Genomic DNA, 26,955 nt, shown 5'->3' with positions numbered 1-26,955 from the left:
TAATTGTGTTAATTCCCAAAACCTTTAACTTGGTTCCCACGACCACAATGTGTAAGACCTTCTTTTGTAATTAATATGCTTAAATCTATGAAGTTAAACTAACAATATTTGATTTTGATTCTAACAACCTTTAACCAAGTTTCCATGGACATAACGTGGAAGCTGAAGTTCATTACATAATACGAATTTTATGCATCTTCTTGTGTTAATTCCCCAAAACATTTCAAAAAAGAAAACGAATATACACATATATAATGTGGTTGCTAGGATTTGAGCCCAAGTCTCCACAGCCACAACATGAAATTCTCACCACTAAACTACATCCACACTTGTATTCATTTTTGAAATGTGGATCATACAAAAATATTCTTGTTCAACAAATTACTACTTATCACAATTTTCTTTCAGATTGGATCATACAACTAGTATGCCTTTGTCTTTTCACTTAGCCTTAAAAGAATGCTTATTATGTTTTTTTCATAAAGTTTTCTCCTTAAGTTATCAAACTCATGGGCATATGATATACACCCAAAGATCCTAAAGTGATGCATAACATGTTTCATAGCACCCAAAGATCCTGAAGTGATGCATAACATGTTTCATACCACACTCGGCCTTTTGTGGCTTGATATCCCTTATGAAAAAATATGATACCTATTCAAAACACAGACCGGCCACTTGACTATTTTTGACAAAACTTATTTAGCACATTCTTTTCACTAAGCATGAATTTAACCATATTCAATATGGTTGTGTTATCCCTCTCAAGGACTCCATATTGTTGAGAATGATATGCATCAGTGAGTTGTCTCATAATCCCATGAGCACCACTAAATTTATTAAAATAAGTAGAAGTATATTCAACTCATCTTTGAGTTCTCAAACATATAACTTTACTACTTGATTTACTTTCAATAATCATTTTAAATTTCAGAACTTCTTCAAATGTTTTTGATTTTTTACGTAAAAAATAAGTCCATGTTTTGCTACTAAAGTTATTTGTGAATGTGGTGAAGTAACTTTTTTCCATTTCAGTAAGAATTGATGGGACAACAAATATTTGAGTGCATTATGTGAACCTTTTTTTTTGCTTTCCGAGAACTCTAATTGAGAATTATATCTCTATGTTTCATACAATCAATGCATTTGACACTAGGCTCTTTAAAATTAGGAAAACCTTTAACCATTTCTTTTTGCATTAATCTACTCAAACCTAGGAATCTAAAATGACCATATGTGCAATGCCATATGTGAGCATCATTCTCTCTTGAGGTCTTGAAACAATAAGGAAAAATAATTAGATCAAAGATCACAAAAAATGAAAATGAAAGATATTTGAGTTAACGTTATCAAACATCTTTAAATTGACACTGCATATCAATTAAATAATAAAAATATTTCAAATCTTAATATATTGATACTATATTTAGGGAAATAACCTTTTATCATTTACTATATTAAGGATGATAAATATTGATGTAATAAAAAGGATCATTATATAATATGATTTTAATGCATCTTTTTTTTTTGTTGACATTAATGCATATTCTTTTATTTACTGTTTTAAATATATTTTTTAATTGTGTTAATTCCCAAAACCTTTAACTTGGTTCCCACGACCACAATGTGTAAGACCTTCTTTTGTAATTAATATGCTTAAATCTATGAAGTTAAACTAACAATATTTGATTTTGATTCTAACAACCTTTAACCAAGTTTCCATGGACACAACATGGAAGCTAAAGTTCATTACATAATACAAATTTTATGCATCTTTTTGTGTTAATTCCCCAAAACATTTCAAAAAAGAAAAAGAATATACACATATATAATGTGGTTGCTGGGATTTGAGCCCAAGTCTCCACAGCCACAACATGGAATTCTCACCACTAAACTACATCCACACTTGTATTCATTTTTGAAATGTGGATCATACAAAATTTTCTTGTTCAACAAATTACTACTTATCACAATTTTCTTTCTGATTGGATCATACAACTAGTATGCCTTTGTCTTTTCACTTAGCCTTAAAAGAATGCATATTATGTTTTTTTCATAAAGTTTTCTCCTTAAGTTATCAAACTCATGGGCATATGATATACACCCAAAGATCCTAAAGTGATGCATAACATGTTTCATAGCACCCAAAGATCCTGAAGTGATGCATAACATGTTTCATACCACACTCGGCCTTTTGTGGCTTGATATCCCTTATGAAAAAATATGATACCTATTCAAAACACAGACTGACCACTTGACTGTTTTTGACCAAAACTTATTTAGCACATTCTTTTCACTAAGCATGAATTTAACCATATTCAATATGGTTGTGTTCTCCCTCTCAAGGACTCCATATTGTTGAGAATAAGATGCATCAATGAGTTATCTCATAACTCCATGAACATCACTAAATTTATTAAAATAAGTAGAAGTATATTCACCTCATCTTTGAGTTCTCAAACCTATATCTTTTTTACTTGATTTCATTTCAACAAGCATTTTATATTTCGGAAATTCCTCAAATGCTTTTGATTTTTTACGTAAAAAATAAGTTTATGTTTTGCTACTAAAGTTATTTGTGAAGGTGGTGAAGTAAATTTTTTCCATTTGAGTAAGGATTGATGGGACAACAAATATCTGAATGCATCATGTAAACCTTGTTCTTTGCTTTCTAAGAACTCTAATTGAAAATTATATCTCTATGTTGTTTTCCATTCATACAATCAATGCATCTGACACTAGGCTCCATGAAATTGGGAAAACCTTTAACCGTTTCTTTTTGCATTAATGTACTCAAACCTAGGAATCTAAAGTGGCCGTATGTGCAATGCCATATGTGAGCATCATTCTCTCTTGAGGTCTTGAAGCAACAAGGAATAAGAACTAGATCAAAGATCACAAAAAGAGAGAATGAAATATATTTGATTTGAGAATGATTTTGATGCATATTTTTTTTATTGACATGAATGCATCTTCTTTTATTTACTGTTTTGAACAACCTTTTTTTTAATTGTGTTAATTATCTCTTTGTTAACTGTTTTGAACATCTTTTTTTAATTGTGTTGATTCCCAAAACCTTTAACTTGGTTCCCATGGCCACAATGTGGAAGACCTTTAATCATTTCTTTTTTCATTAATATGCTTAAATCTATGAAGCTAAACTAACCATAATTGATTTTTATTCTAACAACCTTCAACCAAGTTTCCATGGCCACATCATGGAAGCTGAAAAAGAAAACAAATATTCACATATATATAATGTGGCTGCTGGGATTCGAGCCCAGGTCTCCACGGCCACAACGTGGAATTCTCACCACTAAACTACAGCCACATTTATCTTCAATTTTAAAATTTGGATCATACAAATGTTTTCTTGTTCAACAAATTACTACTTATCACAATTTTCTTTCTGATTGGATGATACAACTTGTACGCCTTTGTCTTTTCACTTAGCATTAAAAGAATGCATATTATGCTTTTTTCATAAAGTTTTCTCCTTAAGTTATCAAACACATGGGCATATGCTATACACCCAAAGATCCTAAAGTGATGCATAATATGTTTCATACCACACTCGGCCTTTTGTGTCTTGACATCCCTTACAAAAAAATATGATACCTATTCAAAACATAGACTGACCACTTGACTGTTTTTGACTAAAACTTATTTAACATATTCTTTTCACTAAGCAAGAATTTAACCTTATTCAATATGGATGTGTTCTCTATCTCAAGGACTCTATATTGTTGAGAATAAGATGCATCAATGAGTTATCTCATTATCCCATGAGCATCACTAAATGTATTAAAATAAGTAGAAGTATATTCACCTCATCTTTGAGTTCTCAAACATATAACTTTACTACTTGATTTTCCTTCAACAAGCATTTTAAATTTTTGGAAATTCTTCAAATGCTTTTGATTTTTTACGTAAAAAATAAGTCCATGTTTTCCTACTAAAGTTATTTGTGAAGTAACTTTTTTCCATTTGAATAGGGATTGATGGGACAAAAAATATCTGAGTGCATCGTGTGAACCTTTTTTTTTTGCTTTCCAAGAACTCTAATTGAGAATTATCTCTTTATGTCGCTTTCCCTTCATACAACCAATGCATCTGACATTAGGCTCTTGAAAATTGGGAAAACCTTTAACCAATTCTTTTTGCATTAATGTGCTCAGACATAGGAATTAAAGCGGCCATATGTGCAATGCCATATGTGAGCATCATTCTCTCTTGAGGTCTTGAAGCAACAAGGAATAATAACTAGACAAAGATCACAAAAAGAGAGAATGAAATATATTTGATTTGAGAATGATTTTAATGCATATTTTTTTTATTGACATTAATGCATCTTCTTTTATTTACTGTTTTGAACAACCTTTTTTTTAATTGTGTTAATTATCTCTTTGTTGACTGTTTTGAACATCTTTTTTTAATTGTGTTGATTCCCAAAACCTTTAACTTGGTTCCCATGGCCACAATGTGGAAGACCTTTAATCATTTCTTTTTTCATTAATATGCTTAAATCTATGAAGCTAAACTAACCATAATTGATTTTTATTCTAACAACCTTCAACCAAGTTTCCATGGCCACATCATGGAAGCTGAAGTTCATTACATAAAATGTACTTTATGCATCTTCTTTTAAAACTTGTGTTAATTCCCTAAAACATTTCAAAAAAGAAAACAAATATTCACATATATATAATGTGGCTGCTGGGATTCGAGCCCAGGTCTCCACGGCCACAACGTGGAATTCTCACCACTAAACTACAGCCACATTTATCTTCAATTTTAAAATTTGGATCATACAAATGTTTTCTTGTTCAACAAATTACTACTTATCACAATTTTCTTTCTGATTGGATGATACAACTTGTACGCCTTTGTCTTTTCACTTAGCATTAAAAGAATGCATATTATGCTTTTTTCATAAAGTTTTCTCCTTAAGTTATCAAACACATGGGCATATGCTATACACCCAAAGATCCTAAAGTGATGCATAATATGTTTCATACCACACTCGGCCTTTTGTGTCTTGACATCCCTTACAACAAAAATATGATACCTATTCAAAACATAGACTGACCACTTGACTGTTTTTGACTAAAACTTATTTAACATATTCTTTTCACTAAGCAAGAATTTAACCTTATTCAATATGGATGTGTTCTCTATCTCAAGGACTCTATATTGTTGAGAATAAGATGCATCAATGAGTTATCTCATTATCCCATGAGCATCACTAAATGTATTAAAATAAGTAGAAGTATATTCACCTCATCTTTGAGTTCTCAAACATATAACTTTACTACTTGATTTTCCTTCAACAAGCATTTTAAATTTTTGGAAATTCTTCAAATGCTTTTGATTTTTTACGTAAAAAATAAGTCCATGTTTTCCTACTAAAGTTATTTGTGAAGTAACTTTTTTCCATTTGAATAGGGATTGATGGGACAAAAAATATCTGAGTGCATCGTGTGAACCTTTTTTTTTTGCTTTCCAAGAACTCTAATTGAGAATTATCTCTTTATGTCGCTTTCCCTTCATACAACCAATGCATCTGACATTAGGCTCTTGAAAATTGGGAAAACCTTTAACCAATTCTTTTTGCATTAATGTGCTCAGACATAGGAATTAAAGCGGCCATATGTGCAATGCCATATGTGAGCATCATTCTCTCTTGAGGTCTTGAAGCAACAAGGAATAATAACTAGACAAAGATCACAAAAAGAGAGAATGAAATATATTTGATTTGAGAATGATTTTAATGCATATTTTTTTTATTGACATTAATGCATCTTCTTTTATTTACTGTTTTGAACAACCTTTTTTTAATTGTGTTAATTATCTCTTTGTTGACTGTTTTGAACATCTTTTTTTAATTGTGTTGATTCCCAAAACCTTTAACTTGGTTCCCATGGCCACAATGTGGAAGACCTTTAATCATTTCTTTTTTCATTAATATGCTTAAATCTATGAAGCTAAACTAACCATAATTGATTTTTATTCTAACAACCTTCAACCAAGTTTTCATGGCCACATCATGGAAGCTGAAGTTCATTACATAAAATGTACTTTATGCATCTTCTTTTAAAACTTGTGTTAATTCCCTAAAACATTTCAAAAAAGAAAACAAATATTCACATATATATAATGTGGCTGCTGGGATTCGAGCCCAGGTCTCCACGGCCATAACGTGGAATTCTCACCACTACACTACAGCCACATTTATCTTCAATTTTAAAATTTTGATCATTCAAATGTTTTCTTGTTCAACAAATTACTACTTATCACAATTTTCTTTCTGATTGGATGATACAACTTGTACGCCTTTGTCTTTTCACTTAGCATTAAAAGAATGCATATTATGCTTTTTTCATAAAGTTTTCTCCTTAAGTTATCAAACACATGGGCATATGCTATACACCCAAAGATCCTAAAGTGATGCATAATATGTTTCATACCACACTCGGCCTTTTGTGTCTTGACATCCCTTACAAAAAAATATGATACCTATTCAAAACATAGACTGACCACTTGACTGTTTTTGACTAAAACTTATTTAACATATTCTTTTCACTAAGCAAGAATTTAACCTTATTCAATATGGATGTGTTCTCTATCTCAAGGACTCTATATTGTTGAGAATAAGATGCATCAATGAGTTATCTCATTATCCCATGAGCATCACTAAATGTATTAAAATAAGTAGAAGTATATTCACCTCATCTTTGAGTTCTCAAACATATAACTTTACTACTTGATTTTCCTTCAACAAGCATTTTAAATTTTTGGAAATTCTTCAAATGCTTTTGATTTTTTACGTAAAAAATAAGTCCATGTTTTCCTACTAAAGTTATTTGTGAAGTAACTTTTTTCCATTTGAATAGGGATTGATGGGACAAAAAATATCTGAGTGCATCGTGTGAACCTTTTTTTTTGCTTTCCAAGAACTCTAATTGAGAATTATCTCTTTATGTCGCTTTCCCTTCATACAACCAATGCATCTGACATTAGGCTCTTGAAAATTGGGAAAACCTTTAACCAATTCTTTTTGCATTAATGTGCTCAGACATAGGAATTAAAGCGGCCATATGTGCAATGCCATATGTGAGCATCATTCTCTCTTGAGGTCTTGAAGCAACAAGGAATAATAACTAGACAAAGATCACAAAAAGAGAGAATGAAATATATTTGATTTGAGAATGATTTTAATGCATATTTTTTTTATTGACATTAATGCATCTTCTTTTATTTACTGTTTTGAACAACCTTTTTTTAATTGTGTTAATTATCTCTTTGTTGACTGTTTTGAACATCTTTTTTTAATTGTGTTGATTCCCAAAACCTTTAACTTGGTTCCCATGGCCACAATGTGGAAGACCTTTAATCATTTCTTTTTTCATTAATATGCTTAAATCTATGAAGCTAAACTAACCATAATTGATTTTTATTCTAACAACCTTCAACCAAGTTTCCATGGCCACATCATGGAAGCTGAAGTTCATTACATAAAATGTACTTTATGCATCTTCTTTTAAAACTTGTGTTAATTCCCTAAAACATTTCAAAAAAGAAAACAAATATTCACATATATATAATGTGGCTGCTGGGATTCGAGCCCAGGTCTCCACGGCCACAACGTGGAATTCTCACCACTAAACTACAGCCACATTTATCTTCAATTTTAAAATTTGGATCATACAAATGTTTTCTTGTTCAACAAATTACTACTTATCACAATTTTCTTTCTGATTGGATGATACAACTTGTACGCCTTTGTCTTTTCACTTAGCATTAAAAGAATGCATATTATGCTTTTTTCATAAAGTTTTCTCCTTAAGTTATCAAACACATGGGCATATGCTATACACCCAAAGATCCTAAAGTGATGCATAATATGTTTCATACCACACTCGGCCTTTTGTGTCTTGACATCCCTTACAAAAAAATATGATACCTATTCAAAACATAGACTGACCACTTGACTGTTTTTGACTAAAACTTATTTAACATATTCTTTTCACTAAGCAAGAATTTAACCTTATTCAATATGGATGTGTTCTCTATCTCAAGGACTCTATATTGTTGAGAATAAGATGCATCAATGAGTTATCTCATTATCCCATGAGCATCACTAAATGTATTAAAATAAGTAGAAGTATATTCACCTCATCTTTGAGTTCTCAAACATATAACTTTACTACTTGATTTTCCTTCAACAAGCATTTTAAATTTTTGGAAATTCTTCAAATGCTTTTGATTTTTTACGTAAAAAATAAGTCCATGTTTTCCTACTAAAGTTATTTGTGAAGTAACTTTTTTCCATTTGAATAGGGATTGATGGGACAAAAAATATCTGAGTGCATCGTGTGAACCTTTTTTTTTTGCTTTCCAAGAACTCTAATTGAGAATTATCTCTTTATGTCGCTTTCCCTTCATACAACCAATGCATCTGACATTAGGCTCTTGAAAATTGGGAAAACCTTTAACCAATTCTTTTTGCATTAATGTGCTCAGACATAGGAATTAAAGCGGCCATATGTGCAATGCCATATGTGAGCATCATTCTCTCTTGAGGTCTTGAAGCAACAAGGAATAATAACTAGACAAAGATCACAAAAAGAGAGAATGAAATATATTTGATTTGAGAATGATTTTAATGCATATTTTTTTTATTGACATTAATGCATCTTCTTTTATTTACTGTTTTGAACAACCTTTTTTTTAATTGTGTTAATTATCTCTTTGTTGACTGTTTTGAACATCTTTTTTTAATTGTGTTGATTCCCAAAACCTTTAACTTGGTTCCCATGGCCACAATGTGGAAGACCTTTAATCATTTCTTTTTTCATTAATATGCTTAAATCTATGAAGCTAAACTAACCATAATTGATTTTTATTCTAACAACCTTCAACCAAGTTTCCATGGCCACATCATGGAAGCTGAAGTTCATTACATAAAATGTACTTTATGCATCTTCTTTTAAAACTTGTGTTAATTCCCTAAAACATTTCAAAAAAGAAAACAAATATTCACATATATATAATGTGGCTGCTGGGATTCGAGCCCAGGTCTCCACGGCCACAACGTGGAATTCTCACCACTAAACTACAGCCACATTTATCTTCAATTTTAAAATTTGGATCATACAAATGTTTTCTTGTTCAACAAATTACTACTTATCACAATTTTCTTTCTGATTGGATGATACAACTTGTACGCCTTTGTCTTTTCACTTAGCATTAAAAGAATGCATATTATGCTTTTTTCATAAAGTTTTCTCCTTAAGTTATCAAACACATGGGCATATGCTATACACCCAAAGATCCTAAAGTGATGCATAATATGTTTCATACCACACTCGGCCTTTTGTGTCTTGACATCCCTTACAAAAAAATATGATACCTATTCAAAACATAGACTGACCACTTGACTGTTTTTGACTAAAACTTATTTAACATATTCTTTTCACTAAGCAAGAATTTAACCTTATTCAATATGGATGTGTTCTCTATCTCAAGGACTCTATATTGTTGAGAATAAGATGCATCAATGAGTTATCTCATTATCCCATGAGCATCACTAAATGTATTAAAATAAGTAGAAGTATATTCACCTCATCTTTGAGTTCTCAAACATATAACTTTACTACTTGATTTTCCTTCAACAAGCATTTTAAATTTTTGGAAATTCTTCAAATGCTTTTGATTTTTTACGTAAAAAATAAGTCCATGTTTTCCTACTAAAGTTATTTGTGAAGTAACTTTTTTCCATTTGAATAGGGATTGATGGGACAAAAAATATCTGAGTGCATCGTGTGAACCTTTTTTTTTTGCTTTCCAAGAACTCTAATTGAGAATTATCTCTTTATGTCGCTTTCCCTTCATACAACCAATGCATCTGACATTAGGCTCTTGAAAATTGGGAAAACCTTTAACCAATTCTTTTTGCATTAATGTGCTCAGACATAGGAATTAAAGCGGCCATATGTGCAATGCCATATGTGAGCATCATTCTCTCTTGAGGTCTTGAAGCAACAAGGAATAATAACTAGACAAAGATCACAAAAAGAGAGAATGAAATATATTTGATTTGAGAATGATTTTAATGCATATTTTTTTTATTGACATTAATGCATCTTCTTTTATTTACTGTTTTGAACAACCTTTTTTTTAATTGTGTTAATTATCTCTTTGTTGACTGTTTTGAACATCTTTTTTTAATTGTGTTGATTCCCAAAACCTTTAACTTGGTTCCCATGGCCACAATGTGGAAGACCTTTAATCATTTCTTTTTTCATTAATATGCTTAAATCTATGAAGCTAAACTAACCATAATTGATTTTTATTCTAACAACCTTCAACCAAGTTTCCATGGCCACATCATGGAAGCTGAAGTTCATTACATAAAATGTACTTTATGCATCTTCTTTTAAAACTTGTGTTAATTCCCTAAAACATTTCAAAAAAGAAAACAAATATTCACATATATATAATGTGGCTGCTGGGATTCGAGCCCAGGTCTCCACGGCCACAACGTGGAATTCTCACCACTAAACTACAGCCACATTTATCTTCAATTTTAAAATTTGGATCATACAAATGTTTTCTTGTTCAACAAATTACTACTTATCACAATTTTCTTTCTGATTGGATGATACAACTTGTACGCCTTTGTCTTTTCACTTAGCATTAAAAGAATGCATATTATGCTTTTTTCATAAAGTTTTCTCCTTAAGTTATCAAACACATGGGCATATGCTATACACCCAAAGATCCTAAAGTGATGCATAATATGTTTCATACCACACTCGGCCTTTTGTGTCTTGACATCCCTTACAAAAAAATATGATACCTATTCAAAACATAGACTGACCACTTGACTGTTTTTGACTAAAACTTATTTAACATATTCTTTTCACTAAGCAAGAATTTAACCTTATTCAATATGGATGTGTTCTCTATCTCAAGGACTCCATATTGTTGAGAATAAGATGCATCAATGAGTTATCTCATTATCCCATGAGCATCACTAAATGTATTAAAATAAGTAGAAGTATATTCACCTCATCTTTGAGTTCTCAAACATATAACTTTACTACTTGATTTTCTTTCAACAAGCATTTTAAATTTTTGGAAATTCTTCAAATGCTTTTGATTTTTTACGTAAAAAATAAGTCCATGTTTTCCTACTAAAGTTATTTGTGAAGTAACTTTTTTCCATTTGAATAGGGATTGATGGGACAAAAAATATCTGAGTGCATCGTGTGAACCTTTTTTTTTTGCTTTCCAAGAACTCTAATTGAGAATTATCTCTTTATGTCGCTTTCCCTTCATACAACCAATGCATCTGACATTAGGCTCTTGAAAATTGGGAAAACCTTTAACCAATTCTTTTTGCATTAATGTGCTCAGACATAGGAATTAAAGCGGCCATATGTGCAATGCCATATGTGAGCATCATTCTCTCTTGAGGTCTTGAAGCAACAAGGAATAATAACTAGACAAAGATCACAAAAAGAGAGAATGAAATATATTTGATTTGAGAATGATTTTAATGCATATTTTTTTTATTGACATTAATGCATCTTCTTTTATTTACTGTTTTGAACAACCTTTTTTTTAATTGTGTTAATTATCTCTTTGTTGACTGTTTTGAACATCTTTTTTTAATTGTGTTGATTCCCAAAACCTTTAACTTGGTTCCCATGGCCACAATGTGGAAGACCTTTAATCATTTCTTTTTTCATTAATATGCTTAAATCTATGAAGCTAAACTAACCATAATTGATTTTTATTCTAACAACCTTCAACCAAGTTTCCATGGCCACATCATGGAAGCTGAAGTTCATTACATAAAATGTACTTTATGCATCTTCTTTTAAAACTTGTGTTAATTCCCTAAAACATTTCAAAAAAGAAAACAAATATTCACATATATATAATGTGGCTGCTGGGATTCGAGCCCAGGTCTCCACGGCCACAACGTGGAATTCTCACCACTAAACTACAGCCACATTTATCTTCAATTTTAAAATTTGGATCATACAAATGTTTTCTTGTTCAACAAATTACTACTTATCACAATTTTCTTTCTGATTGGATGATACAACTTGTACGCCTTTGTCTTTTCACTTAGCATTAAAAGAATGCATATTATGCTTTTTTCATAAAGTTTTCTCCTTAAGTTATCAAACACATGGGCATATGCTATACACCCAAAGATCCTAAAGTGATGCATAATATGTTTCATACCACACTCGGCCTTTTGTGTCTTGACATCCCTTACAAAAAAATATGATACCTATTCAAAACATAGACTGACCACTTGACTGTTTTTGACTAAAACTTATTTAACATATTCTTTTCACTAAGCAAGAATTTAACCTTATTCAATATGGATGTGTTCTCTATCTCAAGGACTCTATATTGTTGAGAATAAGATGCATCAATGAGTTATCTCATTATCCCATGAGCATCACTAAATGTATTAAAATAAGTAGAAGTATATTCACCTCATCTTTGAGTTCTCAAACATATAACTTTACTACTTGATTTTCCTTCAACAAGCATTTTAAATTTTTGGAAATTCTTCAAATGCTTTTGATTTTTTACGTAAAAAATAAGTCCATGTTTTCCTACTAAAGTTATTTGTGAAGTAACTTTTTTCCATTTGAATAGGGATTGATGGGACAAAAAATATCTGAGTGCATCGTGTGAACCTTTTTTTTTTGCTTTCCAAGAACTCTAATTGAGAATTATCTCTTTATGTCGCTTTCCCTTCATACAACCAATGCATCTGACATTAGGCTCTTGAAAATTGGGAAAACCTTTAACCAATTCTTTTTGCATTAATGTGCTCAGACATAGGAATTAAAGCGGCCATATGTGCAATGCCATATGTGAGCATCATTCTCTCTTGAGGTCTTGAAGCAACAAGGAATAATAACTAGACAAAGATCACAAAAAGAGAGAATGAAATATATTTGATTTGAGAATGATTTTAATGCATATTTTTTTTATTGACATTAATGCATCTTCTTTTATTTACTGTTTTGAACAACCTTTTTTTTAATTGTGTTAATTATCTCTTTGTTGACTGTTTTGAACATCTTTTTTTAATTGTGTTGATTCCCAAACCTTTAACTTGGTTCCCATGGCCACAATGTGGAAGACCTTTAATCATTTCTTTTTTCATTAATATGCTTAAATCTATGAAGCTAAACTAACCATAATTGATTTTTATTCTAACAACCTTCAACCAAGTTTCCATGGCCACATCATGGAAGCTGAAGTTCATTACATAAAATGTACTTTATGCATCTTCTTTTAAAACTTGTGTTAATTCCCTAAAACATTTCAAAAAAGAAAACAAATATTCACATATATATAATGTGGCTGCTGGGATTCGAGCCCAGGTCTCCACGGCCACAACGTGGAATTCTCACCACTAAACTACAGCCACATTTATCTTCAATTTTAAAATTTGGATCATACAAATGTTTTCTTGTTCAACAAATTACTACTTATCACAATTTTCTTTCTGATTGGATGATACAACTTGTACGCCTTTGTCTTTTCACTTAGCATTAAAAGAATGCATATTATGCTTTTTTCATAAAGTTTTCTCCTTAAGTTATCAAACACATGGGCATATGCTATACACCCAAAGATCCTAAAGTGATGCATAATATGTTTCATACCACACTCGGCCTTTTGTGTCTTGACATCCCTTACAAAAAAATATGATACCTATTCAAAACATAGACTGACCACTTGACTGTTTTTGACTAAAACTTATTTAACATATTCTTTTCACTAAGCAAGAATTTAACCTTATTCAATATGGATGTGTTCTCTATCTCAAGGACTCTATATTGTTGAGAATAAGATGCATCAATGAGTTATCTCATTATCCCATGAGCATCACTAAATGTATTAAAATAAGTAGAAGTATATTCACCTCATCTTTGAGTTCTCAAACATATAACTTTACTACTTGATTTTCCTTCAACAAGCATTTTAAATTTTTGGAAATTCTTCAAATGCTTTTGATTTTTTACGTAAAAAATAAGTCCATGTTTTCCTACTAAAGTTATTTGTGAAGTAACTTTTTTCCATTTGAATAGGGATTGATGGGACAAAAAATATCTGAGTGCATCGTGTGAACCTTTTTTTTTGCTTTCCAAGAACTCTAATTGAGAATTATCTCTTTATGTCGCTTTCCCTTCATACAACCAATGCATCTGACATTAGGCTCTTGAAAATTGGGAAAACCTTTAACCAATTCTTTTTGCATTAATGTGCTCAGACATAGGAATTAAAGCGGCCATATGTGCAATGCCATATGTGAGCATCATTCTCTCTTGAGGTCTTGAAGCAACAAGGAATAATAACTAGACAAAGATCACAAAAAGAGAGAATGAAATATATTTGATTTGAGAATGATTTTAATGCATATTTTTTTTATTGACATTAATGCATCTTCTTTTATTTACTGTTTTGAACAACCTTTTTTTTAATTGTGTTAATTATCTCTTTGTTGACTGTTTTGAACATCTTTTTTTAATTGTGTTGATTCCCAAAACCTTTAACTTGGTTCCCATGGCCACAATGTGGAAGACCTTTAATCATTTCTTTTTTCATTAATATGCTTAAATCTATGAACCTTTAATGTGGCTGTTGGGATTCGAGCCCAGGTCTCCACGGCCACAACGTGGAATTCTCACCACTAAACTACAGCCACATTTATCTTCAATTTTAAAATTTGGATCATACAAATGTTTTCTTGTTCAACAAATTACTACTTATCACAATTTTCTTTCTGATTGGATGATACAACTTGTACGCCTTTGTCTTTTCACTTAGCATTAAAAGAATGCATATTATGCTTTTTTCATAAAGTTTTCTCCTTAAGTTATCAAACACATGGGCATATGCTATACACCCAAAGATCCTAAAGTGATGCATAATATGTTTCATACCACACTCGGCCTTTTGTGTCTTGACATCCCTTACAACAAAATATGATACCTATTCAAAACATAGACTGACCACTTGACTGTTTTTGACTAAAACTTATTTAACATATTCTTTTCACTAAGCAAGAATTTAACCTTATTCAATATGGATGTGTTCTCTATCTCAAGGACTCTATATTGTTGAGAATAAGATGCATCAATGAGTTATCTCATTATCCCATGAGCATCACTAAATGTATTAAAATAAGTAGAAGTATATTCACCTCATCTTTGAGTTCTCAAACATATAACTTTACTACTTGATTTTCCTTCAACAAGCATTTAAAATTTTTGGAAATTCTTCAAATGCTTTTGATTTTTTACGTAAAAAATAAGTCCATGTTTTCCTACTAAAGTTATTTGTGAAGTAACTTTTTTCCATTTGAATAGGGATTGATGGGACAAAAAATATCTGAGTGCATCGTGTGAACCTTTTTTTTTTGCTTTCCAAGAACTCTAATTGAGAATTATCTCTTTATGTCGCTTTCCCTTCATACAACCAATGCATCTGACATTAGGCTCTTGAAAATTGGGAAAACCTTTAACCAATTCTTTTTGCATTAATGTGCTCAGACATAGGAATTAAAGCGGCCATATGTGCAATGCCATATGTGAGCATCATTCTCTCTTGAGGTCTTGAAGCAACAAGGAATAATAACTAGACAAAGATCACAAAAAGAGAGAATGAAATATATTTGATTTGAGAATGATTTTAATGCATATTTTTTTTTATTGACATTAATGCATCTTCTTTTATTTACTGTTTTGAACAACCTTTTTTTTAATTGTGTTAATTATCTCTTTGTTGACTGTTTTGAACATCTTTTTTTAATTGTGTTGATTCCCAAAACCTTTAACTTGGTTCCCATGGCCACAATGTGGAAGACCTTTAATCATTTCTTTTTTCATTAATATGCTTAAACCTATGAAGCTAAACTAACCATAATTGATTTTTATTCTAACAACCTTCAACCAAGTTTTCATGGCCACATCATGGAAGCTGAAGTTCATTACATAAAATGTACTTTATGCATCTTCTTTTAAAACTTGTGTTAATTCCCTAAAACATTTCAAAAAAGAAAACAAATATTCACATATATATAATGTGGCTGCTGGGATTCGAGCCCAGGTCTCCACGGCCACAACGTGGAATTCTCACCACTAAACTACAGCCACATTTATCTTCAATTTTAAAATTTAGATCATACAAATGTTTTCTTGTTCAACAAATTACTACTTATCACAATTTTCTTTCTGATTGGATGATACAACTTGTACGCCTTTGTCTTTTCACTTAGCATTAAAAGAATGCATATTATGCTTTTTTCATAAAGTTTTCTCCTTAAGTTATCAAACACATGGGCATATGCTATACACCCAAAGATCCTAAAGTGATGCATAATATGTTTCATACCACACTCGGCCTTTTGTGTCTTGACATCCCTTACAAAAAAATATGATACCTATTCAAAACATAGACTGACCACTTGACTGTTTTTGACTAAAACTTATTTAACATATTCTTTTCACTAAGCAAGAATTTAACCTTATTCAATATGGATGTGTTCTCTATCTCAAGGACTCTATATTGTTGAGAATAAGATGCATCAATGAGTTATCTCATTATCCCATGAGCATCACTAAATGTATTAAAATAAGTAGAAGTATATTCACCTCATCTTTGAGTTCTCAAACATATAACTTTACTACTTGATTTTCCTTCAACAAGCATTTTAAATTTTTGGAAATTCTTCAAATGCTTTTGATTTTTTACGTAAAAAATAAGTCCATGTTTTCCTACTAAAGTTATTTGTGAAGTAACTTTTTTCCATTTGAATAGGGATTGATGGGACAAAAAAATATCTGAGTGCATCGTGTGAACCTTTTTTTTTTGCTTTCCAAGAACTCTAATTGAGAATTATCTCTTTATGTCGCTTTCCCTTCATACAACCAATGCATCTGACATTAGGCTCTTGAAAATTGGGAAAACCTTTAACCAATTCTTTTTGCATTAATGTGCTCAGACATAGGAATTAAAGCGGCCATATGTGCAATGCCATATGTGAGCATCATTCTCTCTTGAGGTCTTGAAGCAACAAGGAATAATAACTAGACAAAGATCACAAAAAGAGAGAATGAAATATATTTGATTTGAGAATGATTTTAATGCATATTTTTTTTATTGACATTAATGCATCTTCTTTTATTTACTGTTTTGAACAACCTTTTTTTTAATTGTGTTAATTATCTCTTTGTTGACTGTTTTGAGCATCTTTTTTTAATTGTGTTGATTCCCAAAACCTTTAACTTGGTTCCCATGGCCACAATGTGGAAGACCTTTAATCATTTCTTTTTTCATTAATATGCTTAAATCTATGAACCTTTAATGTGGCTGTTGGGATTCGAGCCCAGGTCTCCACGGCCACAACGTGGAATTCTCACCACTAAACTACAGCCACATTTATCTTCAATTTTAAAATTTGGATCATACAAATGTTTTCTTGTTCAACAAATTACTACTTATCACAATTTTCTTTCTGATTGGATGATACAACTTGTACGCCTTTGTCTTTTCACTTAGCATTAAAAGAATGCATATTATGCTTTTTTCATAAAGTTTTCTCCTTAAGTTATCAAACACATGGGCATATGCTATACACCCAAAGATCCTAAAGTGATGCATAATATGTTTCATATCACACTCGGCCTTTTGTGTCTTGACATCCCTTACAAAAAAATATGATACCTATTCAAAACATAGACTGACCACTTGACTGTTTTTGACTAAAACTTATTTAACATATTCTTTTCACTAAGCAAGAATTTAACCTTATTCAATATGGATGTGTTCTCTATCTCAAGGACTCTATATTGTTGAGAATAAGATGCATCAATGAGTTGTCTCATAATCCCATGAGCATCACTAAATGTATTAAAATAAGTAGAAGTATATTCACCTCATCTTTGAGTTCTCAAACATATAACTTTACTACTTGATTTTCCTTCAACAAGCATTTTAAATTTTTGGAAATTCTTCAAATGCTTTTGATTTTTTACGTAAAAAATAAGTCCATGTTTTCCTACTAAAGTTATTTGTGAAGTAACTTTTTTCCATTTGAATAGGGATTGATGGGACAAAAAATATCTGAGTGCATCGTGTGAACCTTTTTTTTTGCTTTCCAAGAACTCTAATTGAGAATTATCTCTTTATGTCGCTTTCCCTTCATACAACCAATGCATCTGACATTAGGCTCTTGAAAATTGGGAAAACCTTTAACCAATTCTTTTTGCATTAATGTGCTCAGACATAGGAATTAAAACGGCCATATGTGCAATGCCATATGTGAGCATCATTCTCTCTTGAGGTCTTGAAGCAACAAGGAATAATAACTAGACAAAGATCACAAAAGAGAGAATGAAATATATTTGATTTGAGAATGATTTTAATGCATATTTTTTTTATTGACATTAATGCATCTTCTTTTATTTACTGTTTTGAACAACCTTTTTTTAATTGTGTTAATTATCTCTTTGTTGACTGTTTTGAACATCTTTTTTAATTGTGTTGATTCCCAAAACCTTTAACTTGGTTCCCATGGCCACAATGTGGAAGACCTTTAATCATTTCTTTTTCATTAATATGCTTAAATCTATGAAGCTAAACTAACCATAATTGATTTTTATTCTAACAACCTTCAACCATGTTTCCATGGCCACATCATGGAAGCTGAAGTTCATTACATAAAATGTACTTTATGCATCTTCTTTTAAAACTTGTGTTAATTCCCTAAAACATTTCAATAAAGAAAACAAATATTCACATATATATAATGTGGCTGCTGGGATTCGAGCCCAGGTCTCCACGGCCACAACGTGGAATTCCCACCACTAAACTACAGCCACATTTGTCTTCAATTTTAAAATTTGGATCATACAAATGTTTTCTTGTTCAACAAATTACTACTTATCACAATTTTCTTTCTGATTGGATGATACAACTTGTACGCCTTTGTCTTTTCACTTAGCATTAAAAGAATGCATATTATGCTTTTTTCATAAAGTTTTCTCCTTAAGTTATCAAACACATGGGCATATGCTATACACCCAAAGATCCTAAAGTGATGCATAATATGTTTCATATCACACTCGGCCTTTTGTGTCTTGACATCCCTTACAAAAAAATATGATACCTATTCAAAACATAGACTGACCACTTGACTGTTTTTGACTAAAACTTATTTAACATATTCTTTTCACTAAGCAAGAATTTAACCTTATTCAATATGGATGTGTTCTCTATCTCAAGGACTCTATATTGTTGAGAATAAGATGCATCAATGAGTTGTCTCATAATCCCATGAGCATCACTAAATGTATTAAAATAAGTAGAAGTATATTCATCTCATCTTTGAGTTCTCAAACATATAACTTTACTACTTGATTTTCCTTCAGCAAGCATTTTAAATTTTCGGAAATTCTTCAAATGCTTTTGATTTTTTACGTAAAAAATAAGTCCATGTTTTCCTACTAAAGTTATTTGTGAAGTAACTTTTTTCCATTTGAATAGGGATTGATGGGACAAAAAATATCTGAGTGCATCGTGTGAACCTTTTTTTTTTTGCTTTCCAAGAACCTTAATTGAGAATTATCTCTTTATGTCGCTTTCCCTTCATACAACCAATGCATCTGACATTAGGCTCTTGAAAATTGGGAAAACCTTTAACCAATTCTTTTTGCATTAATGTGCTCAGACATAGGAATTAAAGCGGCCATATGTGCAATGCCATATGTGAGCATCATTCTCTCTTGAGGTCTTGAAGCAACAAGGAATAATAACTAGACAAAGATCACAAAAAGAGAGAATGAAATATATTTGATTTGAGAATGATTTTAATGCATATTTTTTTTATTGACATTAATGCATCTTCTTTTATTTACTGTTTTGAACAACCTTTTTTTTAATTGTGTTAATTATCTCTTTGTTGACTGGTTTGAACATCTTTTTTTAATTGTGTTGATTCCCAAAACCTTTAACTTGGTTCCCATGGCCACAATGTGGAAGACCTTTAATCATTTCTTTTTTCATTAATATGCTTAAATCTATGAAGCTAAACTAACCATAATTGATTTTTATTCTAACAACCTTCAACCATGTTTCCATGGCCACATCATGGAAGCTGAAGTTCATTACATAAAATGTACTTTATGCATCTTCTTTTAAAACTTGTGTTAATTACCTAAAACATTTCAAAAAAGAAAACAAATATTCACATATATATAATGTGGCTGCTGGGATTCGAGCCCAGGTCTCCACGGCCACAACGTGGAATTCTCACCACTAAACTACAACCACATTTGTCTTCAATTTTAAAATTTGGATCATACAAATGTTTTCTTGTTCAACAAATTACTACTTATCACAATTTTCTTTCTGATTGGATGATACAACTTGTACGCCTTTGTCTTTTCACTTAGCATTAAAAGAATGCATATTATGCTTTTTTCATAAAGTTTTCTCCTTAAGTTATCAAACACATGGGCATATGCTATACACCCAAAGATCCTAAAGTGATGCATAATATGTTTCATATCACACTCGGCCTTTTGTGTCTTGACATCCCTTACAAAAAAATATGATACCTATTCAAAACATAGACTGACCACTTGACTGTTTTTGACTAAAACTTATTTAACATATTCTTTTCACTAAGCAAGAATTTAACCTTATTCAATATGGATGTGTTCTCTATCTCAAGGACTCTATATTGTTGAGAATAAGATGCATCAATGAGTTGTCTCATAATCCCATGAGCATCACTAAATGTATTAAAATAAGTAGAAGTATATTCATCTCATCTTTGAGTTCTCAAACATATAACTTTACTACTTGATTTTCCTTCAGCAAGCATTTTAAATTTTCGGAAATTCTTCAAATGCTTTTGATTTTTTACGTAAAAAATAAGTCCATGTTTTCCTACTAAAGTTATTTGTGAAGTAACTTTTTTCCATTTGAATAGGGATTGATGGGACAAAAAATATCTGAGTGCATCGTGTGAACCTTTTTTTTTTTGCTTTCCAAGAACCTTAATTGAGAATTATCTCTTTATGTCGCTTTCCCTTCATACAACCAATGCATCTGACATTAGGCTCTTGAAAATTGGGAAAACCTTTAACCAATTCTTTTTGCATTAATGTGCTCAGACATAGGAATTAAAGCGGCCATATGTGCAATGCCATATGTGAGCATCATTCTCTCTTGAGGTCTTGAAGCAACAAGGAATAATAACTAGACAAAGATCACAAAAAGAGAGAATGAAATATATTTGATTTGAGAATGATTTTAATGCATATTTTTTTATTGACATTAATGCATCTTCTTTTATTTACTGTTTTGAACAACCTTTTTTTTAATTGTGTTAATTATCTCTTTGTTGACTGGTTTGAACATCTTTTTTAATTGTGTTGATTCCCAAAACCTTTAACTTGGTTCCCATGGCCACAATGTGGAAGACCTTTAATCATTTCTTTTTTCATTAATATGCTTAAATCTATGAAGCTAAACTAACCATAATTGATTTTTATTCTAACAACCTTCAACCATGTTTCCATGGCCACATCATGGAAGCTGAAGTTCATTACATAAAATGTACTTTATGCATCTTCTTTTAAAACTTGTGTTAATTACCTAAAACATTTCAAAAAAGAAAACAAATATTCACATATATATAATGTGGCTGCTGGGATTCGAGCCCAGGTCTCCACGGCCACAACGTGGAATTCTCACCACTAAACTACAACCACATTTGTCTTCAATTTTAAAATTTGGATCATACAAATGTTTTCTTGTTCAACAAATTACTACTTATCACAATTTTCTTTCTGATTGGATGATACAACTTGTACGCCTTTGTCTTTTCACTTAGCATTAAAAGAATGCATATTATGCTTTTTTCATAAAGTTTTCTCCTTAAGTTATCAAACACATGGGCATATGCTATACACCCAAAGATCCTAAAGTGATGCATAATATGTTTCATATCACACTCGGCCTTTTGTGTCTTGACATCCCTTACAAAAAATATGATACCTATTCAAAACATAGACTGACCACTTGACTGTTTTTGACTAAAACTTATTTAACATATTCTTTTCACTAAGCAAGAATTTAACCTTATTCAATATGGATGTGTTCTCTATCTCAAGGACTCTATATTGTTGAGAATAAGATGCATCAATGAGTTGTCTCATAATCCCATGAGCATCACTAAATGTATTAAAATAAGTAGAAGTATATTCATCTCATCTTTGAGTTCTCAAACATATAACTTTACTACTTGATTTTCCTTCAACAAGCATTTTAAATTTTTGGAAATTCTTCAAATGCTTTTGATTTTTTACGTAAAAAATAAGTCCATGTTTTCCTACTAAAGTTATTTGTGAAGTAACTTTTTTCCATTTGAATAGGGATTGATGGGACAAAAAATATCTGAGTGCATGGTGTGAACCTTTTTTTTTGCTTTCCAAGAACTCTAATTGAGAATTATCTCTTTATGTCGCTTTCCCTTCATACAACCAATGCATCTGACATTAGGCTCTTGAAAATTGGGAAAACCTTTAACCAATTCTTTTTGCATTAATGTGCTCAGACATAGGAATTAAAGCGGCCATATGTGCAATGCCATATGTGAGCATCATTCTCTCTTGAGGTCTTGAAGCAACAAGGAATAATAACTAGACAAAGATCACAAAAAGAGAGAATGAAATATATTTGATTTGAGAATGATTTTAATGCATATTTTTTTTATTGACATTAATGCATCTTCTTTTATTTACTGTTTTGAACAACCTTTTTTTTAATTGTGTTAATTATCTCTTTGTTGACTGTTTTGAACATCTTTTTTTAATTGTGTTGATTCCCAAAACCTTTAACTTGGTTCCCATGGCCACAATGTGGAAGACCTTTAATCATTTCTTTTTTCATTAATATGCTTAAATCTATGAAGCTAAACTAACCATAATTGATTTTTATTCTAACAACCTTCAACCAAGTTTCCATGGCCACATCATGGAAGCTGAAGTTCATTACATAAAATGTACTTTATGCATCTTCTTTTAAAACTTGTGTTAATTCCCTAAAACATTTCAAAAAAGAAAACAAATATTCACATATATATAAACGGTAAAGTCAGAACGTGTGTCGATTACCGGGATTTGAATAGGGCGAGTCCGAAAGATGATTTCCCATTACCTCACATTAATGTATTGGTTGATAATACGGCTCAATCCTCGGTTTTCTCTTTCATGGACGGTTTCTCTGGTTATAATCAGATTAAGATGGCGCCAGAAGACATGGAAAAGACGACATTCATTACACCTTGGGGCACGTCCTGCTATAAGGTGATGCCATTTGGGCTGAAGAATACCGGTGCTACCTATCAGAGGGCTATGACGACTCTCTTTCATGACATGATGCACGAAGAGATTGAAGTGTATGTGGATGATATGATTGCGAAGTCGCAGACAGAAGAGGAGCACCTGGTTAATTTGCAGAAGTTGTTTGACAGATTGAGAAAATTCAAACTGAGGCTGAATCCAAACAAGTGTACGTTTGGTGTGAGATCAGGGAAGCTGTTAGGCTTCATTGTCAGCGAGAAAGGGATTGAGGTTGATCCAGCAAAAGTCAAAGCTATTCGAGAGATGCCTGAACCGAAAACAGAAAAGCAGGTTCGTGGGTTTTTAGGGAGATTGAACTACATTACAAGGTTTTTATCTCACCTAACTGCCACGTGTGAACCAATATTCAAATTGCTAAGAAAGAATCAAGCAATCAGGTGGAATGATGATTGTCAGAAAGCTTTCGACAAGATAAAAGAGTATTTACAGAAACCTCCAATCCTCATACCTCCAGTTCCTGGAAGACCTCTGATAATGTACCTATCAGTGACTGAGAACTCGATGGGGTGTGTATTGGGACAGCATGACGAGTCTGGTCGAAAAGAGCATGCCATATACAACCTTAGCAAAAAGTTTACCGACTGTGAAATCAAATATTCACAGCTTAAGAAAACTTGTTGTGCTTTGGCCTGGGCTGCTCGCCGACTGAGGCAGTATATGTTGAACCATACTACCTTATTGATTTCTAAGATGGATCCAGTAAAATACATCTTTGAGAAGCCGGCTCTCACCGGACGTGTTGCCCGTTGGCAGATGATTTTAACAGAATATGATATTCAGTACACGTTGCAGAAGGCCATCAAAGGTAGTATTCTATCAGACTACCTCGCCGAGCAACCGATTGATGATTATCAGCCGATGATGTTTGAGTTCCCTGATGAGGACATCATGTATCTGAAAATGAAAGATTGTGAAGAGCCTCTTGTCGAGGAAGGACCGGATCCTGATGACAAGTGGACATTGATGTTTGATGGGGCTGTGAATGTGAATGGCAACGGTGTTGGGGCAGTGCTTATCAATCCAAAAAGGGCTAATATACCTTTTTCTGCCAGACTGACTTTTGACGTCACCAACAACGAGGATGAGTATGAGGCTTGCATAATGGGGATAGAAGAAGCCGTTGATTTGAGGATCAAAACACTTGACATTTATGGGGATTCCGCTCTAGTGATCAATCAGGTCAATGGAGATTGGAATACCAATCAGCCGCATTTGATTCCTTACAGAGATTACACCAGAAGAATACTGACGTTCTTCAAGAAGGTGAAGCTGTATCATGTCCCCTGAGATGAGAATCAGATGGTTGATGCCTTGGCTACTTTGTCTTCTATGATCAAAGTTCATTGGTGGAATCATGTGCCACATGTTGCGGTGAATCGACTCGAGAGGCCTGTGCATGTGTTTGCAGCCGAGTCTGTTGTTGATGAGAAACCGTGGTACTTTGATATCAAGAACTTCCTCAAGAGCCAGGAATATCCTGAAGGTGCGTCGAAGAATGATAAGAAAACCCTGAGAAGGCTAGCTGGAAGCTTTTATTTGAATCAGGATGATGTGTTGTACAAGAGGAACTTTGACATGGTCTTGCTCAGATGCGTGGATAAACATGAAGCAGATATGTTGATGCAAGAAGTGCATGAGGGTTCGTTTGGTACCCATGCTGGTGGTCATGCAATGTCTAAGAAATTGTTGAGAGCCGGTTATTACTGGATGACTATGGAATCCGATTGTTTCAAATATGCTCGGAAATGCCATAAATGTCAAATCTATGCTGATAAGGTGCATGTACCACCAAGCCCTCTGAATATCATGAATTCTCCTTGGTCGTTTGCCATGTGGGGCATTGATATGATTGGGAAGATTGAGCCTACTGATTCCAATGGACATCGCTTCATCTTGGTTGCGATTGATTACTTTACCAAGTGGGTGGAAGCAGCTTCCTATGCTAATGTTACCAAACAAGTGGTTGCCCGGTTCATCAAGAAGGAAATCATCTGTCGTTATGGGGTTCCTGAGAGGATCATTACTGATAATGGTTCGAATCTCAATAACAAGATGATGAAAGAGCTTTGCAGAGATTTCAAGATCGAACATCACAATTCTTCTCCTTACAGACCGAAGATGAATGGTGTTGTAGAGGCGGCAAACAAGAATATTAAGAAGATTGTGCAGAAGATGGTCGTGACGTACAAGGATTGGCATGAGATGTTGCCTTTCACTTTGCATGGGTACCGTACCTCAGTACGTACGTCAACTGGGGCAACCCCTTACTCCCTTGTGTATGGTATGGAAGTTGTCCTACCTGTTGAAGTGGAGATTCCTTCTCTGAGAGTCTTGTTAGATGTCAAGCTGGACGAGGCCGAGTGGATTCGAACAAGGTTTAACGAGTTGAGCCTTATCGAAGAGAGACGGTTAGCGGCTGTGTGCCATGGGCAGTTGTATCAGAGAAGGATGAAGAGAGCCTTTGATCAGAAAGTGCGTCCTCGAAGCTATCAAATCGGTGATCTAGTTTTGAAGAGGATCCTTCCTCCCGGTACAAATAACAGAGGCAAGTGGACTCCTAATTATGAAGGTCCATATGTTGTGAAGAAGGTTTTCTCCGGTGGAGCCTTGATGCTTACAACTATGGATGGTGAAGATTTTCCGTCCCCTGTTAACTCAGATGTAGTCAAAAAATACTTCGCATAAATTGACCCGCTGGACAAAAAGAATAAAATAGTCCAGGCAAAAAAGGGCATCCCGGCGAACAAAAAAAAAACAAAGGAAAAGGTTCGGGCAAAAGTTAGGGATAAAAATAAAAAGAATTTGTACACCCGGTAAGTCGAAAACCCGCAAGGGCGGCTTAGGCAAAAATGGGTATCCCGGTGGATTAAAAACCCGAAAGGGCGATCCAGGCAAAAGAGGGATTAAAGCGAAGACTACAGTCTGAGTTATCTGTACTTCATCGCGCTTCAGCGTCTGCCATCTTGAAAGATGTGATCGGTCCAATCATTCTTCTCAAGAAGCAAGGAATTGGGAAAATGGATGATCTGTGAGTCATAACAGAGTTGGGAAATAGTGGATGTCGTATTCACATTGCCATTAGGATAGATTTTTCCTTTTGTGCGCAATTACCTCTTTCTAGGAATTGCTTCCCGATGTATTCGCCTTTTCAGGCCCATGTTCAATCAATAAAAGTTGTTATTCAGATAAATTGTTCTCTTGTTTTTATTTTACTGTTTTGTTTGCAAGAAACGTCCAAATTTTTGATAAACATTGCATATAAAAACATGAAGGCTAGACAATAACGTGCAGAGAGATGAAACATTTGAAAATCATTTTGAATGTTGAGGACACTTGGGCGTATCTTGTCCATGCAACCCCCTGGGGGCATTTTTGTCTTGTTTACAGGTTATCTCCTGACTGAACGGTAGCCATGGTTTTGTCCAGAGGTGTTGTCAGCACTGTCCGGTGGTGTGGGATGGAGATCTTTCCCCGC

The 26,955-nt window shown here is 32.7% G+C and overlaps 12 non-coding genes across 12 annotated transcripts; all 12 read right to left on the bottom strand.

Moving 5' to 3' along the window:
* Positions 1–3,259: 3,259 nt before the first annotated feature.
* On the bottom strand, positions 3,260–3,331 carry TRNAH-GUG (transfer RNA histidin (anticodon GUG)). The gene has a single exon. It is a non-coding gene; the product is annotated as a tRNA-His (tRNA).
* Positions 3,332–4,708: 1,377 nt separating this feature from the next.
* TRNAH-GUG (transfer RNA histidin (anticodon GUG)) lies at positions 4,709–4,780 on the bottom strand. The gene has a single exon. It is a non-coding gene; the product is annotated as a tRNA-His (tRNA).
* Positions 4,781–7,604: 2,824 nt separating this feature from the next.
* TRNAH-GUG (transfer RNA histidin (anticodon GUG)) lies at positions 7,605–7,676 on the bottom strand. The gene has a single exon. It is a non-coding gene; the product is annotated as a tRNA-His (tRNA).
* A 1,377-nt stretch (positions 7,677–9,053) lies between these two features.
* TRNAH-GUG (transfer RNA histidin (anticodon GUG)) lies at positions 9,054–9,125 on the bottom strand. Its single transcript has one exon. It is a non-coding gene; the product is annotated as a tRNA-His (tRNA).
* A 1,377-nt stretch (positions 9,126–10,502) lies between these two features.
* Positions 10,503–10,574, bottom strand: TRNAH-GUG (transfer RNA histidin (anticodon GUG)). Its single transcript has one exon. It is a non-coding gene; the product is annotated as a tRNA-His (tRNA).
* Positions 10,575–11,951: 1,377 nt separating this feature from the next.
* On the bottom strand, positions 11,952–12,023 carry TRNAH-GUG (transfer RNA histidin (anticodon GUG)). The gene has a single exon. It is a non-coding gene; the product is annotated as a tRNA-His (tRNA).
* A 1,376-nt stretch (positions 12,024–13,399) lies between these two features.
* TRNAH-GUG (transfer RNA histidin (anticodon GUG)) lies at positions 13,400–13,471 on the bottom strand. The gene has a single exon. It is a non-coding gene; the product is annotated as a tRNA-His (tRNA).
* Positions 13,472–14,680: 1,209 nt separating this feature from the next.
* On the bottom strand, positions 14,681–14,752 carry TRNAH-GUG (transfer RNA histidin (anticodon GUG)). Its single transcript has one exon. It is a non-coding gene; the product is annotated as a tRNA-His (tRNA).
* A 1,378-nt stretch (positions 14,753–16,130) lies between these two features.
* On the bottom strand, positions 16,131–16,202 carry TRNAH-GUG (transfer RNA histidin (anticodon GUG)). Its single transcript has one exon. It is a non-coding gene; the product is annotated as a tRNA-His (tRNA).
* Positions 16,203–17,413: 1,211 nt separating this feature from the next.
* Positions 17,414–17,485, bottom strand: TRNAH-GUG (transfer RNA histidin (anticodon GUG)). The gene has a single exon. It is a non-coding gene; the product is annotated as a tRNA-His (tRNA).
* A 2,822-nt stretch (positions 17,486–20,307) lies between these two features.
* Positions 20,308–20,379, bottom strand: TRNAH-GUG (transfer RNA histidin (anticodon GUG)). Its single transcript has one exon. It is a non-coding gene; the product is annotated as a tRNA-His (tRNA).
* A 1,376-nt stretch (positions 20,380–21,755) lies between these two features.
* TRNAH-GUG (transfer RNA histidin (anticodon GUG)) lies at positions 21,756–21,827 on the bottom strand. Its single transcript has one exon. It is a non-coding gene; the product is annotated as a tRNA-His (tRNA).
* Between the last annotated feature and the right edge of the window lie 5,128 nt (positions 21,828–26,955).

The sequence above is a fragment of the Lathyrus oleraceus genome, chromosome 1 (assembly GCF_024323335.1).
Source record: "Lathyrus oleraceus cultivar Zhongwan6 chromosome 1, CAAS_Psat_ZW6_1.0, whole genome shotgun sequence".
Classification (NCBI taxonomy): domain Eukaryota; kingdom Viridiplantae; phylum Streptophyta; class Magnoliopsida; order Fabales; family Fabaceae; genus Lathyrus; species Lathyrus oleraceus.
Note: the sequence above shows the minus strand (reverse complement) of the source record. Positions and strands in the feature narration are given on the sequence as shown.